Genomic DNA, 17,616 nt, shown 5'->3' with positions numbered 1-17,616 from the left:
GGCAGAAGCCACCCATCCCGAAGATGACGCAATCATCCAGGAAATGTCACCTCTTCATCAGCATTCGAGATTAAGTCTCCGGCCCTTCATCCATTATTCAAGCTGCAATGATTGTGAAAATAAAGATTTAATCGGATTAAGGATTACGTCAACGATATGCCATTTCTGCTCTTCGTTTATTAGTCTCTGTTATTGGAACAACTACCAAAATTTCAGGGACTTTACACACTCGGTGTGTGATTGATGGGATTGATCTCACTACACGTTAATTGCTGATCGGTCCAGAAGAGTAATGATTACTTTTAGCCGAAGTCTAGTGAATGTGACCATTACATTCTATTTATTAGGAGAAATATATTTATATAACTAGGTTATCAGAGTGAGGACAGGTCTCTTTCAGTTCGAGTAAAATGTTCTTGACCGATATGTTATCTAGTTTTTGTTTTCAAATGTTTCGAATCCCACCTTGGAAGAGGAAAGGCTCTTCGTTTACTTCTAACTGAGATTTGAGGTATCTAGTGATAAGCACGGCCAAAGTGTGCAAAGGAAAAAAAAATATAAAAAAAGAAAAAACCGAAAAAAAACGTTGGACACTGTCTTAGTGCAACGGGAGCGTAGCCTCAGATATGAAACCATTCGTCGCTGCCTGTGTCAGGAGGGCCTTCTTCCACTGCCGTACTTGGAAAGCTGTCCACACCGAAGGAACGTGTGCGATGGATGCTGACAAGCAATGAAGAACTGAGCGACATTTCAAAGTACATGATAAAGGCGAAAATGTAGAAATTCAACAGAGGTCCAAAACACCAGAAAATACAAATCGATGACCATTAACTAAAATAGTCGATGATGGAACAAGAAACAGATGGTCTTGGGAGAATCAACACGCATGTAGTAACACCGAGGGCACCCTGTGAGTGAGTATTGCTCAGAATCTTCAGGCCTTCTCAAGGATACTCAAGGAGTCTAAAAACATTGTGATTTACAAGTGTAACTGTTCTGAAGAGTCATTCACCCGATCGTTGTAAGTAAGCTACGTCGGCCACACGATAACAGCACTCGGGATGGTTGCCAGGAGGTTACTACAAGCCCATCGCGAAAATGGGGTCACAAAGCAGCATTTTGTGGATGACTTTTATTCAGCGGTTCTCACTCAATTTTTAGGATGAAATTGTTACCCTCATAACCATTTTCTCTGCTCTAGCTGCGAACAAACACATTCACCCAACTTCCAGGTACAAAACTAACTGCTTAGGTTAACAATGAGATATTCTGGTTCCAGCCCTGATGATGGTGAGAAAATTACCAAATAGCAAGGGAAAATTTATGTTCTTTTACTTATGCAATTGATAACAAGGAAAATTAATGTTCTCCTATGGTGAATGGGCCCTGGCATTAAATGTCATCCACCATGAATTCCTCGTGTATAGTAAAGTTCTCAGTGAGAGAATGGTATTATATTCTTTTCCTTGAATCTTGATTTAATCCTTTAATTGAGATTTTCAGCCGAGGTAGGAAAACATTTGTATCTAAATCCAGAAGGACAAAATTTTCCATTTTCTCATAATGGAATTGTTCGTTGATAAATGAAATAAGAAGTCTTTTGATCTCTTCTCATTGGGATATCATGATGAAATTTGACGGAGAGGTTTGAACGCCTATTTCTTCTATTAATCATTTTCTACTTAGGTCTCGCTGGCTTCTGATTGCATGTATACTAATGCCATTCAGGTAGATAGATATCTCTAAGACAGGTACCAGTTTACAGTGAGTCTTGCGTGATGCCCTTGAGGTTTTACTACAGGGTCTTTGCAGCGTCCAGCTTCATCGCTTTTTGTCTGCTACTTTTCATCCAATATTTTCAGTCCGCTTTACCTAGCTGTTCAACCTCTTTGAAATTACTTTGTTCCAGTTTCCGCCTGTCATTAAAAATAAATCTTACGTATGATCGCTGTAAAGGCCTAGAGGTAGTGGAACAGGCCGACAGCACACAGGCAGTCGTCTATGAGAGTATAAAATTAAGTGAACTAAGATACGTGATTTACAGGTATTTATAGCAGGTAGGGCGTATACAATCGTTGGGTTGGTCGGTAAGCAAGAATTTTAATTGATCGTAGGTTGGTAACGAAATCTGTCCCTTAGGCGTTGAGATCTCCTAGGCCCATCAGGGGAAATTCTGTTTCTTTTACTGGTTGATACTCTGCTCTTTCTTTTCAGCTCTTTCTGGTCTTCTGTTATGTTTTTCCCTGCAGTGATTGAAAATGGCCCCTTCTTGAAGGTGGCAGGAGAGACGCTTAGAGAGTCCGGTAGTGGTCATCCCGACACAGGAGTGGTGGCCCACTGGGCATATAAATTCGTGGGTTACTTTCCCTCTCTTCAAAGACGTTTCTGGGGCCGTCGGGTTGTTTTTAAGAAGCAGGTGGCTGCTTTTCATGTTTTTATAATAAATTGTGAGGCTAATTTCATCTTCTTCTGCAGTGTGGGAGACATTTTCCTTTATTATTTTCCTGGTAGCCTTTTCATCTTCTAAATATTTATGGTGCATATGATTTTTATAAAATATTTTTATAGATCCACTTTGGTCGGTTGTTGGTGTCTGTCTTGCTTTCCCGTTGCCAGTTATTTATGGATTCTCGGGTTTGACGTTTATAATAATAATAATAATAATAATAATAATAATAATAATAATAATAAGAAGAAGAAGAAGAAGAAGAAGAAGAAGAAGAAGAAGAAGAAGTAAACCCACAGGGAGACCATTTCACATTAATCAAACTTATCTCATGATTTTCATTGAGTTGAAATATAAAGGGAACTCATTAACGTTGTCAGCCATTTCCCTCAAACTTTGATCGCCGTTTCTTCCTTCACTCAAAAAGCGAAGTGGCCTTATCGCTCCGCGTGAGAGAGCCTTTCCGAAGGAAAAGGTCTGCATGAAAAGGCTTTGTAACAGTGAAAGATTTCGTAGCAATAGAGATGCGATGTTGGTAAATCCTTCGGTAGTTTCCTGCTTATTTTAAATTGTGAAAAAAATTACTTTATGTCCTGAATAAGGGAAGCTAGACAAAAAATTCGGTAATTATTTTTATATCATTTACTCTTTGGGGGGTACCCTTCACAGTATGCCTTTTGCAGCACACTGTAGATAATACTAAATGTTTTTTTTTCAACGTCCCTTTTCCTCCAGCTTCATTACATTCTTCCTTTTACTTTTAATCTATTCCCTTCGGTCTCTTCCCTCCTATAGCCGTCCAGCTCCTCTAACTTCGCCTTGCTTCAGTTCTCACCTCATACGCAAACCAACCTTTTAGGTTTTGATAACTATTTGACAGCTGACTCACAGAAAAGCAGCTCTAAAACATTACTTACTGACAGTCACTAGTTTCATAAAGGAAAGTTTTTATATTGATATTAAAATGTGTCCATAAGATAATAATCACTTTCAACTGAAACCTTTTTTAACAATCATCAAGCATGCGATCGGCCCCATGATTCATGAATATGACTCATGGCTGTTCTGGAGGTGAATCACGAGCTGCTGATGTGTATATTATCTGATCAAAGAATACATCAGTTCACGAATCATTTGTGTTTGGTGCGATTGGTTTGATCGTAATGGTGACTGAAAATATGCTTTTTTCCTACTGAACCGTAATCATTATTATCAACGTTGGCGCCTATTGGTCGAAATTTCAGCTGACTTTCTAAAAAAAAAAAAAATCCGTTTTCTTTTTCTTTCGCTCTCATTTTGATTCAAGTGGAAGTTAGATGTCAAAACTTTCCTTTCGTTCTCTCGTTTTTAATCATTCGGCTGCAAAAATTAGGAGGACAATATAGTCTCAGTCTCGTTCTATTTTCCGTTCTTTTCTAGACGTGAGAAATAAATGCAGCTGTTAATTACGCTGTGCTAAACAAAATCTAAATTTTTTATTTCGGGGTAGGAAATGATTGCATATGATTTTAGAAAAATGAGAATTGTTTTGCCACGTTTAATGTATCTACCTAATATTATTTAAATGATGAAGGCTAAGGACCCACGCTTTTGATGTTCTTTAATTTCTCATTTGCAAATAGAATTGGTTTCAAACCATGCAAGTATTTCATGTTTTATTCATTCTTACCATCCTAAAGATATTAATGGATGTTTGGATAGGTATAGATGATAAGATTACTCTCTCTCTCTCTCTCTCCTCTCTCTCTCTCTCTCTCTCTCTCTCTCTCTCTCTCTCTCTCTGCGGAAGTGATATATTTTTACAAACTTGATCTACAGAGCATAAATTGTTATTGGCTTGATAGTCATATCGCCCGTAGGAAGTCATCCTTTGTGTCAGATAATCCAGTTAAAAGACCAGAATTTCGCTGCTGTGTCGATTGAACTGGTTGCAGACTATATTATGGCAAAATAACAGGTAGGAAAATAAATTCGTTTTTGTGTCATATCAATGATTAATTGACCCTACAATTATTCAGCAACAATTAAAGCCACTGGAATATCTGGTTAGCCTCTGACGTGTGGGGGGGCCGTATATATTATGTTAGGGGTTTTCAATAACGCCAATTTTATGGTATGCCTTACGTTTGCAGACCAGTTCAATAATCTAAGTCAGACGCTTTCAGCGTGTTCATACTCGATGACCTTGGCTAAAAATCATACAAAAAACAGATACTGAAAGGAAAAGCAATGGCAACTCCAAAAGTAGACCACTTCCGGGATACTGTTCCCTGCGGGTGTTATAGTCTCTGTATGTTGCCTGAGTAGTAGATGCATTGAAGATCAGATAAGAGTTTTATTTTTTCAAAGTAATCAGGCTTGTTTGCTTCTAAGTATACAAACCAGTTTTTTTTTTTTTTTTTTTTTTTTTTATCGCGTTCAAGCTAGGAGGCCTGTATATTCTTATAAAAATTGATGGGGTCGAAGATCATCCTGATAACGCTAGTTGGACTAAACCATAAATCTTTGAAATTGTTTTTGTCAAAGACAAACCAGCGACGTTACACCATCTTCCTTAGATTCAGTAAATAAGCGAATAAGATAAGCGGAAGATTTATATTAAGGAGTGGTAACTTGATATAGATAATGCATAACTCATGCTATGTAGTGACTAGTATTTATGACTATTATATGACTCTGTTATGTCTAGAGCTGAGGGCGTATTGTGCCGAAACCGGTGATTTCCATGCTGTGTATACAGCGGCAAAGACATGTCCCAGATATCCGAGGCGATGGTTCCAATAATGCGCGTGAATGTGCTCGGTGTCCGTCAAAATAAACGCTTCTAAAAAGACCAAGGTGAATGGGAATGGATATTTAAAAGGATCGAAAACTGTAGTTAACACCTTATCGAGGGATTTGTAAGAATTCTAGTATGCACTGGGCAGCTCACAGAACCGAATGATACTGCCTTCCATCTCTTTGACTTTATTCAGTCTTGTTTATTAATTAACTGCATCAGAATTATTCCAGGTGTCGGCGAAGTCATTATTTACTCTTGGTGAGTCCTCTTTTTCAATCAGTTTTACTTTGTCTTCCTCCGTAAAGGTATTCAGCGTTGACTGCTGATCTTTCTTTCGACATCGCCACAATTGGGATTGCCAGACGATTACGAAAATTTTTGGATTTTATTTTTATTCTTAAAAGTATTATCAGTTTTTTTTTATGAATAGCAACGCCCTATAGTTCTTATGAGGTGAGCAACTGTCCTGACACTCATTCAGCTCCTGTGCAAGATTTGTTTAGCCGATGATTTTACATGAGGATTATGAACATCAGTGTCAGTCGCTTGGTTAGTTTTTTTTTTTTTTTTTTCGTGTCATCTTGGAAGTGTTACGAGTCCAGACTATCATCCTTGTAAAGTGCTTTTGTATACCACTATTATTCCACCACATTGATCCCCATGCCAAAAACAGCAGTTATTTACTGGTTGTTTGATTGGGTCATTTTTACCTGTATGTTTTTATGCTTCTTGGGGTTCTCGAAAGCTTTCGTTTCATACATTTTTAAATATTTATATTTATTTTATTATGGATTCGTGCACAAAGTACGATGATATATTTGTCATTATAGAATATATATATATATATATATATTATATATATATATATATATATATATATTAATTTATATGCAACTAAAGATGGACGGACACTAATATCATAAGTGAACTTCAAATAGTAATTTGAGTGATGCTGGCCAAGCACCCATCCAGCTAATGGAGGTCAACTGCTCAGGTCAATGAAGTTCTAGGAGTCATTTAATCAAATAATGTCGAGCACTGATTCAGCTAGGGTAAATCAAACACGAATCTACTGAATTGAGTGCTCATCTGGATGTCCCCCTTAGGGGGTTAGTGCTGTCGGTGCACCTCACGCTGTGCACTGTAGGCATTGTTTAAGGGTCTTTACAGCGTCCCTTCGGCCCCTAGCTGCAACCCCTTTTTTCCTTTTACTGTACCTCCTTTCATATTCTCTTTCTTCCATCGTACATTTCACCCTCTCCTAACAATTGATTGATAGCGCAACTACGAGGTTTTCGTTCTGTTATTACACCGTTCTGACCTTTTTACTACCAATTTCTGTTTCAGCGCTAAATAACCTCATAGGTCCCCGTGATTGGCCTTCGGCCTAAATTCTAAATTCAATTCAATTCATCTGGATGTCGACGTAAAGCTAAAGAAAAGAGCAAATAAAGTCCCTAATCTTTATGAGCTTAGTTGGATTATTTTCAATGTCCTAGGCAAAGAAAGAAACCGCTATAAGAAAAAAAAAAGAGGAAGATAAATTCGAAAACACGGGGGAAAAGACAGAAGAAAAAAACATGAAAATCAGGAAATATTTGCGAGAGGAAACACAATTAGTGTTAGCGGGTTCTTCTGTCCACAAATCTCTCGAAACAAAACCATATAAAAAAAGTAAAAAAAAAAATGTCTGTGAGCGTAAAATAAAAAGAGGTCTGTTAGAAAGATGTGTACAATAACAAAATAGTTACTGTGTGAGCGTGTGTGTGTGTGTGAGAGAGAGACAGAGACAGAGAGAGAGAGAGAGAGAGAGAGAGAGAGAGAGAGAGAGAGAGAGAGTGGGGTGGGGGGAGAGGTACAGAGAATGTGCAATAGAATTAGAAGCTTTGTCGCCATTGCTCTGGTCGATTTACGAGTCTGATGGGGAGAAAACCCACAACGAAAACCGCCAGGGGAAATCCGATTACAAAAACAAAGGGATTTGCCAATTCTCTCGAAGACTTCGGCCTTATTTAGCCTTTATAGTGCATTGCATTTGAAGAAGTATCTTACATCTCGTTTTAAGGGAAATAATGTCACTAAAGTGAATAGCTGCACACTTCATCTAGTCTTGAGTTCCGTAGTGTATATATATATTTATGTAGATCTGTCAAGGAAAAAAAAATGTCCCTCCACATTTGTAAAAAAATTTATGTAATAACTATAAGATAATAGCATTGCAAGAAACATTTTTGCCACAACAGGAGAGTAACTTTCTCATCAATATTGATATTAAGTTTGATTCCATATCGTCGTCACCAGTAGACCTAAGTCAAGCTCTGGTGAGAGGAAGGCCATATGGGGGTCTAGCTTTTTTAGTTCATGAGGAGATCTCTCCGTATGTCAGGAAAATACCCACAAGAGATGAACGCTTTTTATGCATAGATATTAGTCTGGGTGGTAGCACGATAAGGGTTTTGTCAATTGTTATATGCCCTATTATACGGTTCTAAATACTGAGGAATCCTTAAATAAATTAGGGAAAATATTAGTCTGGGGATGGTAGACACGATAAGGTTACAATTGTTATAGCCCTATTTATAACGGTTCCTAATACTGAAATCCTTAATAAATTCAGGGAAAATGAAATGTCTATTTGAAGAACATCAGAATGATCATGTTATTGCTGTAGGGGATTTTAACGCTCACATTTCATCAGAATTTGGTGGTGCAGAATTATTTGGGTGGTGTGATGAATACGACTGCTGTGCAGCCGACATCACCTCATTACCACAGGATACCCATACGTGGGTAAGCGATGCTACGGGTCACACGAAGTGGCTGGACCATGTCGTGTGCCCTGACTCCCTCTTGAGTGCACTTCGATGTTTTAGAGTTTTTTACGAGGAGATAGGCTCAGACCACAAGCCTCTGGTTTTAAACTTTGTGTACAAGATTTTTCAGCATACATTAGTAGCAGGGACCAATATCGCAGAATAACTTACGAGGTTAGAAATAATGATGAATATAAAGTTCGAAGCGAGAAGTCACTGAAAGAAATAGAGCTTCCAGTTGAGGCAATTGTCTGTAGAACAATGGGATGCAGAGACAGAAACCATGTATTTCTAATTGAACATTTGCTGTCGATCTTGTTGAGCATTGATTAAGAGTGAGATACAAAAAATACCGGGAGGTACATAAAGTCATGGAATACCAGGCTGGAATGAAAACATCAAATTACACCACGTTACAGCCAGACAAAAGTATTTATTATGGAAGGAATTGGGAATGCCGAGATCGAGTGTGCAATACGATGAGATGGTCCTGTCTAAACGAAATTTTAAAAAGGCACTCAAAGTCTGCAAGAAGACGGTAAACAAAACAACAAAGGAAAAAATCGCTAGAGATATGAGCAGGAGAAATCCTAGGAAAACAATAAACAAAATAAGAAAGAAAACTGCCAAACTACCGATTAGTATTGATGGAATAAGGGGAGAGTCAAACATAGCAGAAGGTTGGAAGAATCATTATGCTCATATTATGGAAGGTACGAACCATCCACAAATGTCTTTGTCGATGGAAAATGAAGGTGAAGAAAGCACCATACCAATTGTTCCCGTTTAAAGACGTTCAAGATGCCTTAAAAATCCCTTTCGTTAAATAGTAGGGCCCCGGGCCTGGATGGAATCACAGGGAATCACTTACGATATGCCATCCAACTTTGTATGTGCATCTGTCACTTTTGTTCACTTGTTTGTTCAGGCATCATTTCGTATCAAAAATCCTGACTGAAATAAAAATTCTGAATTTAGTTAAAGATTACCATAAGTGCTCTCTCTGATAAGAATAACTATCGTCCAATAGCCCTTGCCTCTATTATTTCTAAGCTATTAGAATGTATCATCCTACAAAGATGCAAAGACTTGTTAACAACTTCGGATAATCAATTTGCTTATAAAACTAAACACAGCACTGATATGGCCCTTTTTCTTTTTAAACAAACATGCCAGTTTTATAGGTAAAAAAACACTCCAGTTTTTGTATGTGCAATGGATATGTCCAAGGCTTTTGATAGAGTGTGTCATGAAAGATTATTTCAAATTTTGAAGAGAAGACGTGTGCCATTTTACATTATAGCACTGCTACAGTACTGGTACAAAACTCAGGACTTTAGAGTAATGTGGGGCAATAGTCTTTCCTCTCCTTTTAAACCCAGTTGTGGTATTAGCAGGGTAAAGCGTTCTATCAGCACTTCTGTTTGCCGTATATGTGATGACTTAAGTACAAAGGTCCTCAGCAGGGAAGGTGGTTGCACATGGGAGAGGTTAAGGTGAATCATATCTTTTATGCAGATGATATAATACTTTTAGCCCCATTTTTAAAAGCGTTGCAAATACTCATAGATAAAAGTATGGAATATTTGAAGTACCATTATCTTGAAGCCAATCCTGACAAGACCAAAGTTCTTGTTATAAAGCCCAGGAATTTTATGTCATTTAGTGAACCGTCACTCTATATTAATGACGTCGGGTTGGAAGTCGTTAGGTCATGTAAATATTTCGGCATGAATATTAATGACATTCTGAAAAAGGACGATGACCATATTGCATCACTCTATCGGGGCAATGCTTGCGAGGCAATATGTTGCTAAGGAACTTTCATATGTGCAATGATGAGGCAAAAGTGCATTTGTTCAGATCTTTCTGTACTTCCTTGTATTGTATGCCTCTGGCAATGAAATGTAAAAAGGAAACCCTACGAAAACTTAAGGTATGTTATAATGACTCTTTAGGTACCTGATGGGAATAGAAAGGTTTTCGAGAGTAAGTGGACACTTGTTTCTTTAGGAATACCACATTTGATGAATTAGTGAGAAAATGTGTTTTGTAAGCTTGTTTAACAAAGAGCAAAGAGTTCAAAAAACCACTTAATTTGTGCAATTTTTAAAAGTGATAGTTTAAAAAAATCATTAGTTTTTTAGACTGTCTAAACACATTTTCTTTGTTAGACCTTTTGTTTTATTCTTAATAATATTTGTATATGGCTCTACAGCTGAAACAAAGAATTTGAATTTGAATATATATCTCGGCCGACAATGGTATCAACTAGGTTTTAACGAATCTCACATAAAGTGAAATTCGTAACTACTCGGCGCCTTATCGAAATAAAAGTACAGCACTAACATATTAATAAAATAATAATAATAATAATAATAATAATAATAATAACAATAATAATAATAATGATAATAATAATAAAATCCGAGTGGATCTTTCCTATTTCTCCGGCCCGGGTGGGATGGGGTAGATAGGGGATCGGGAGGGTAGGGGAGACAACAACACATTCCCCCCTCCTCCTACAAATATGTTTGGCTGCCCAGGATACGAAGGTGATGGCGGGCACGCTACGCTGCAGTGGACACGGCGCTGCCCATCATTGAAGTCTCCCCTACCCTCTCGATCCCCTACTGCCCCGCCTCCATCCTGGGCAGCCAAACATATTTGTAGGAGGAGGGGGAAGTGTGTTGTTGTCTCCCCTACCCTCCGATCCCCTATCTACCCCGTCCCACCCGGGCCGGAGAAACAGGAAAGATCCACTCGGATTTTATTATTATTATTATTATTTTTAACTTGTTTACTTCTAAGTATTTACATTTAGTTTTACTCCACACTCGAGTACTTTCAGGCCCTTCTGTGGCCCATTCTCAAGAGATGTTGGGATGTTAGCCTGGGTCAAGGCCCAGCAGTCTTCTGGAACTTCTTCTCGTTGTGCTGTCATTTATGCGATGGCTGTTCTGGTTTTCTTGAGAAAATGAAAGAAAGTCAATATAAATTTGTATATACCTTGATAAATACCTTAAAAACAAAGTATGTAAAAATAAATTGGAAGGAGAAGACAGTAATACAGATGATGTAGCGGGGGTATACATAATCAATTGCAATAATTGTGGAGACAGATATTGTGGGGGGAATCAGGTAGGGGAGTAACGGACTAATTAGGTCCAAGAACACTTAGAAGGGCAGTTATCAGCTTCTAAACTCTGTCATGGGAGTGCTATAGCTAGACATTGTTGGGAAAATGACCATAGGATGGATTTCAAAAACAGTAGGCTTATATACAAAAGCACCAAATTAGTCACAGGAGGGTAGTAGAAGGTGCGCTTATCAGAGAGATCAAAGTAATTGAAGGAAACAAAGGTTTTACCTCAGAAGATCCCATAAGCCGAGCTTTGATATTAAAAGAAGCTAAGATTGACCCTGCTGACCTGGAGATTAGGTTTCCTGCCCAACAGACTTACGGTGACCACACCCTTACCACAAGGGTGAATCCCATTGACCATCAGCTCAGGATATCAGAGCGACAAGAGGGGATTGGCAACTCTCAGAAGAAAACCAGAACAGCCATCGCATAAATGACAGCACAACGAGAAGAAGGTTCCAGAAGACTGCTGGGCCTTGACCCAGGCTAACATCCCAACATCTCTTGAGAATGGGCCACAGAAGGGCCTGAAAGTACTCGAGTGAGTAAAACTAAAATAAATTATTGTTATTATTATTATTAGTATTATTATTATTATTATTATTATTATTATTATTATTATTATTATTATTATATGTCAGTGCTGTACTTTTATTTCGATAAGGCGCCGAGAAGAAATTTCACTTTGTGTTCAAATAGTTTACCCATGTAAATATGATTTCCTTTTTTTCCCCTTTTAAATTTTTTTCATTTGTGTGAGAGTCGTTAAAACATACTTGAATAGCATTGTCGGCCTTTTTAATATACCCACTTAAATCTGATACATAATGCCTTGCTGAGTATACTCTTTACTTTTGCATATAGACATTCATAGTCATGGCTTAATTGAATAACACCTTTAAATTCTGTCTCGCTTTAAGGCTCAATAAAATTGAAAGATCATGGACAAAAATACCTTAGGGGAAATTTGTATATAGTTGCGAAAATCAAGGCGTTCTATTAAGCTGGAATTGCACCTCCCTTATATTTTTCCAATATAGGTTATTCATTTAATGGATTTTTTAAAGGCGAATTCAAGCTTGGAGATTTATCGTGATTTGTACTATCTTGTCCTCATTGCAACAAAAATAATAATAAAAAAAATTACTTCCATTTAAAAGGAAATCAGACATATCAAGTTCAGTTACAACTTTTCTTTCTCAAAATCAGTCGCAAATATTTCTCAAAGGGAAGAGACATTCGAAGCCGTGCTTACTCCATGAAGGATCTATTTGGGGGAGAAGTGACTCATGACGAATGCAGCAAGAAACTCCAGAAGTTTTGATGTTGTGAGGGAAAAATGGATGTGTTAGACAGCATAAGATGTTGCAGGGTGTCAGATCTCTCTCTCTCTCTCTCTCTCTCTCTCTCTCTCGTCTCTCTCCTCTCCTCCTCTCTCTCTCTCTGCCTTTCATATGACATTTTGTTTTGGTGCGACCCGACGCGTGGAGGAAGATATTAAGATGGTGTGTAGTTTAATATCCTGTGTCTCACGCCATTCTTTGCTGCTCCAAACTTTTTTGTATTTCTTTCTCTGTAATTTTCCCTCGCCAAATAAGCAAAACTTTGTTAACATTTCACATTAGGTGTTTGTTCTGAATATTAAGGCAAGATTATTCGTCGGTTATGTAAGTTTTAGAAGTACTGCTAAACGTATGGGAAATTTTTTACGTTACTAACACACACGCCACTTCATGCTCACTTCAGGAAGGAGCCATACGTTAACATTACTCCCCATAGTGGGTTAGTGTCGTCAGTGCTCCTCACGTAGTTCATTGTCGGCGTTCCTGAAGGTTTTTGCAGCGTCCCTCTGTTCCCTAGCTGAAACCTATTCATACCTTTTACTGTATCTCCATTCATATTCTTTTTCTTCCATCTTATTTTCTACCGTCTCCTATGATTTTTTTCATAGTGCAACAGCGAGCTTTTCCTCCCTTTACACCTTTAAAACCTTCTTGACTCTCAATTTCTTATTCAGCGCTGAATGACCACATAGGTCCCAGCGCTTGGTCCTGGCCATAAATTCTATATTTCAGTTCCTGACCAGCTCAGTCAGGCACTGCCGGCCGACGGCAGGCGCATACATGTTACGACAGGTTGCTTGGGAAAGATTTTCATTGCAAAGCCCCCACCCGCCCCCCTTAAATGGCTCTGGATGCAGCTCAGCCCATAGTTAGACTCTGATACTAATGTTAAATGTGTTTGTAGTCATTTATGTTAACTCATGGTACCAAATTTGAATTAGAATTTAACCATCGTTGACCCCTTGGGCCCTAAGCACTTCAGCGGCGTGATCGGTTTGGTCTTGGCCTGCCACTTCGGTGGTCGTGGTTCGATTCTCGGCCATTCCATTTAGGGGTCAGAGATATGTATTTTTGGTGATAGAAGTTCACTCTCGACGTGGTTCGGAAGTCACGTAAAGCCGTTGGTCCCGTTGCTGAAAAACCACTGGTTCCATGCAACGTAAAAACACTGTGCAAACAGACCTTGGGCCCTAATTCCCAAAATGGGGCCAGGGCACCACTTGCCATCAAGGTCCAGTTAGGTAGGCTACGACCCCCTAACCCTCGGTTCCCCATTCCCAGGGGGTGCTCCCCCTTACTACTGAGGGTGCCCAATGGCCCCCATGTTGTGGGGAGCCTGTGTGTACTTATAGAAACACGTCTACATAACTGTCAACTCCGAAAATTGTTAAAAATGAGAGGGTATGAAAACGAGGGGTTATGACCCCCTTGGAAACGGCCCTCGTATTTAGGATTTTGACTGAAACCTTCCTGGGGTGCCGGGGAGGGAAGTCTATAGTAAAAATTTGGTATCCGTAGCTGTCAACTCCAAAAGTTTTAAAAAATGAGGGGTATGAAAAGGAGGGTTTATGATCCCCTTAGAAACGGCCCTGGAATTTCGGATTTTGACTAAAACCTCCCAGGGGGCAGGGGGGAGAGGGGAGTCTATGGAAAAAATTTGGTATCAGTAGCTTTCATAGTCTGTGTTAATAGCAAACAGAACAAACAAGCAGACTGGAATTGTCTTTTATATCATATAGATTTTACAATTTTTTTCATTTTTCACAGGAAAATTAATTGTGAATATAACGAGATTCTAGATCTCGGTTCTTCCATTTTAAAAGGTAGCAATGGATCGTGCGTCTAAGGCAACTGGCAACACCTCTCTCTCTCCTCTCTCTCTCTCTCTCTCTCTCTCTCTCTCACGACACACCCGGCCTCTCCATTACCTAAGGCTATTGAATCAGACCTCGAGAACTTAGAAAAATAACATTTATTTAACAACAAAGTATTAGCTAAATAAACCCAGGTTCTTAACAAAAAGACTAAATGAAAGATTGAATTAGATAACTCCACTCCATATTTCTACACCAATAATCCGACATTATCTTAGTCATAAAACTAGGCATAGTCATAGAACAGTACACCATAGTAATTAAGTCAGTTCCCCTTATCTCAGATCAGTTCCCCTTTCTCCAGAACCACCTGTTAGAAGACAGGAGACACCTCGATAAGCACAAGATTAAAATCAAAAGATCATATGAAATAGAACATCTTGGAAATAAATATTCAAATACAATCCAGCCACATCTTTGGCCAAAATAAGTATGCTTACCCATTCAACACAGTATAATAATATATAATAATATGCTGAAGTAAACCCTCTTTTAAACATATTTTATTAAAAGTAATTGCTGCCTCAGCTGCATTAATTTTATACAGGTTCTTCTCTATTTTTCTAATTATTGCTTTCTCATTGTTGCTTAAACTGGTGAGCAACGCACCGAAGGTTGACATATCTCCAATTAGGTAGAACGACTGAATTTTTACCAATAAAATCCAATCGTTCTACCTAATTGAGATATGTCAACCTTCGGTGCGTTGCTCACCAGTTTTTAAGCAACAATGAGAAAGCAATAATTAGAAAAATAGAGAAGAACCTGTATAAAATTATGCAGCTGAGGCAGCAATTACTTTTAATAAAATAATATAAATCTATAATAATAATAATAATAAATAATAATAATATAAATATACTTTATTTCAGCTCAGGGCCATATACATTGAATATACAAAATACGACAGTAACACACAATCTAGATACATGAGACATGATAAAAAGAAAAGAAATGAATAATTGGCACTTATTCACAAAATAGCTGAGGTAGCATAAAAGCTAGTAATCATATACTGATAATAACAGTAATAATATTGGTGAGAAAAAAATGCATTGAGAGTAATAACAGTTTAGTGCACAAATTATATAATTTAAATTTCAACTAGAGACCTTAGGTGGTTACAGTAGTCAGGTCCATAGGGCTAAATACAAAAATTGAATGTAAAAAAAAAAAAAACTTTAACTTGATAGTAATCACAGTAATAAAGAAAAATTAAAATAACAGCAATAAATGTAATAATGACAAAAACTGCAGATGAAATCTTGCCAATACAGAGATTAAGTCCTTTAGGGACAAAGACTTCATTTTCCCCCCATCTTTCCCACAATTTAGATCTTCTTCTTGCTTCACTCCTTAGGATGCTTTGTATGAGCGAGTTGCTGCTGTTTCTCACTCGGGTTACCAGACTGGACATTGTTCGCCTAACAATGATTTTTAAATTGTCCAGGCGGTTTTCTATGAACATCTGTGTGGCGGAGTGGTAGCGGGAGTGTTTGTGAGGCGTCTCAGAATGTCATTGTGCACAACAGTGATGCGTCTCATGGTCTCTCGGGTATAGTTCGTCCAGAGGGAACACCCATAGATACTGTAGCAGTACGATCGGAAGAGCAGCAGTTTCACGTCTCTGTGACAGAAGGCAAACCTCCTTGCAATCATGTTGCCAGCTGCACATAGTTTACGACGCCTCTGTTCAATGTCTGCCGTATCTTTTAGGTCGTCTGTGATAATGTGACCCAAATACGGAAATTCATATACAAATTCCAGCCGATGGTTTCCGAGGAAAATTTGTGGTTCTGCAATATGCTTAAGAGATCTCGGGAGCAGCGACATGCACTGGGTCTTGGTTTCGTTGTAGATTATATCAAATTCCTCTGCATATTGGCGTCAAGAGTCGATGAGACGTTGGAGACCTTGCACTGATGGGGAAATCAGAACCATATCGTCGGCGTAACAGAGGTTGTGTATAGTTTTTGTTTCATTGACAGTGCATCCGATTGGGGAGTGAGTTCAGTTGACATTCAAGGCATCTGTGTACGTATTAAACAGGTATGGAGAGAGAATGCCCCCTTGCCGAAGCCCTTTAGGGAGGCCGAAGGTGTAAGATAATACGTTACCCCATTTGACACAGAATTGCTGTGTGTGGAGAACCAGCAAATGAAAATGCCAATTAGATACAAGGGTGTGCCCCTTTTATGCTGCTTCAGGAAAAGAGGCTTCAGGTAGTTTACTCTGTCAAATGCTTTTCTCACAACTACAAAACAAAGGAAAACAGGAGAGGCTGATGATAGGTAGTAACTCAGCAATTCTTTCAGTATGTAGATGCAGGTGTCGGTTGAGTGGTTTGCTTTAAACCCGAACTGGTTGTCAGTGGTGTGTAGAAAGGGGAGAAGTCTCACTAGAAGAACAGACTTAAGTATCTTCGATGCGATCATTGTGATTGCAATTGGCCAGTAGTTGCCAGGGTCAGCTGCATCCTTTAGTTTGTTTTTGATTAATGGTATCAAATGGACTAAGAGTAGGGAGTCTCGAAGAAACCGGTGAATTATGCACGCATTGAATAGGGCAGCTAGCAAAATGTAAATTATCGGATGGCAGAATTTGAAGGCCTCTGCAGGCAGACCATCACAGCCAGGCTATTTATTATTAGGTAGGCTGTTTTTGGCATCGCTGATGTTACCTGGCGTAATACGGTCTGCAAAATGAAATTGAATGTTGTCAGTAAGGAGGTTATTTACATCCCTTCGGGAATCTTGATCATTTATGCAATTCAGGATATTGTTGAAGTGATCACCCCACATACTTGCGATAGCTTCATCTCGACTGCTTCCCCTACTCTCTGTGATAGCTTTTTTAGTTTTGGGATCTAAGGACTGGATATCTTTCCAAAGACGAGGATAATCACCAGATTCTAAGTTTTTAGACATTGCAGTGCTTAAGAGCAAGTTTGAACTGCGCTCTTGCCTGTCTTATTAGTAATGCAGTGTGCCCTTCCTTGGGGCTACCATTTTGCCTCCACAGTAAAAACATTTCTCGTGAGTATGTATACACATCTTTAACCAAGTCATTCCATCCAGGTATATTACGAGAATTACCTTGACGAAATCTGTAGGCAGTCCTGCCCGAAGCAAGCATAGTGGAGATTATGTCCGAATAGAGTTCATTCAGGTCCCTCCTGTGGTGGTCATTTCTACAATTGGTGTTAGTACAAAG

The sequence above is a fragment of the Macrobrachium nipponense genome, chromosome 4, assembly GCF_015104395.2.
Source record: "Macrobrachium nipponense isolate FS-2020 chromosome 4, ASM1510439v2, whole genome shotgun sequence".
NCBI classification, from domain to species: domain Eukaryota; kingdom Metazoa; phylum Arthropoda; class Malacostraca; order Decapoda; family Palaemonidae; genus Macrobrachium; species Macrobrachium nipponense.
The sequence above is the reverse complement of the archived record's forward strand: the minus strand, read 5'-3'. Positions refer to the sequence as shown.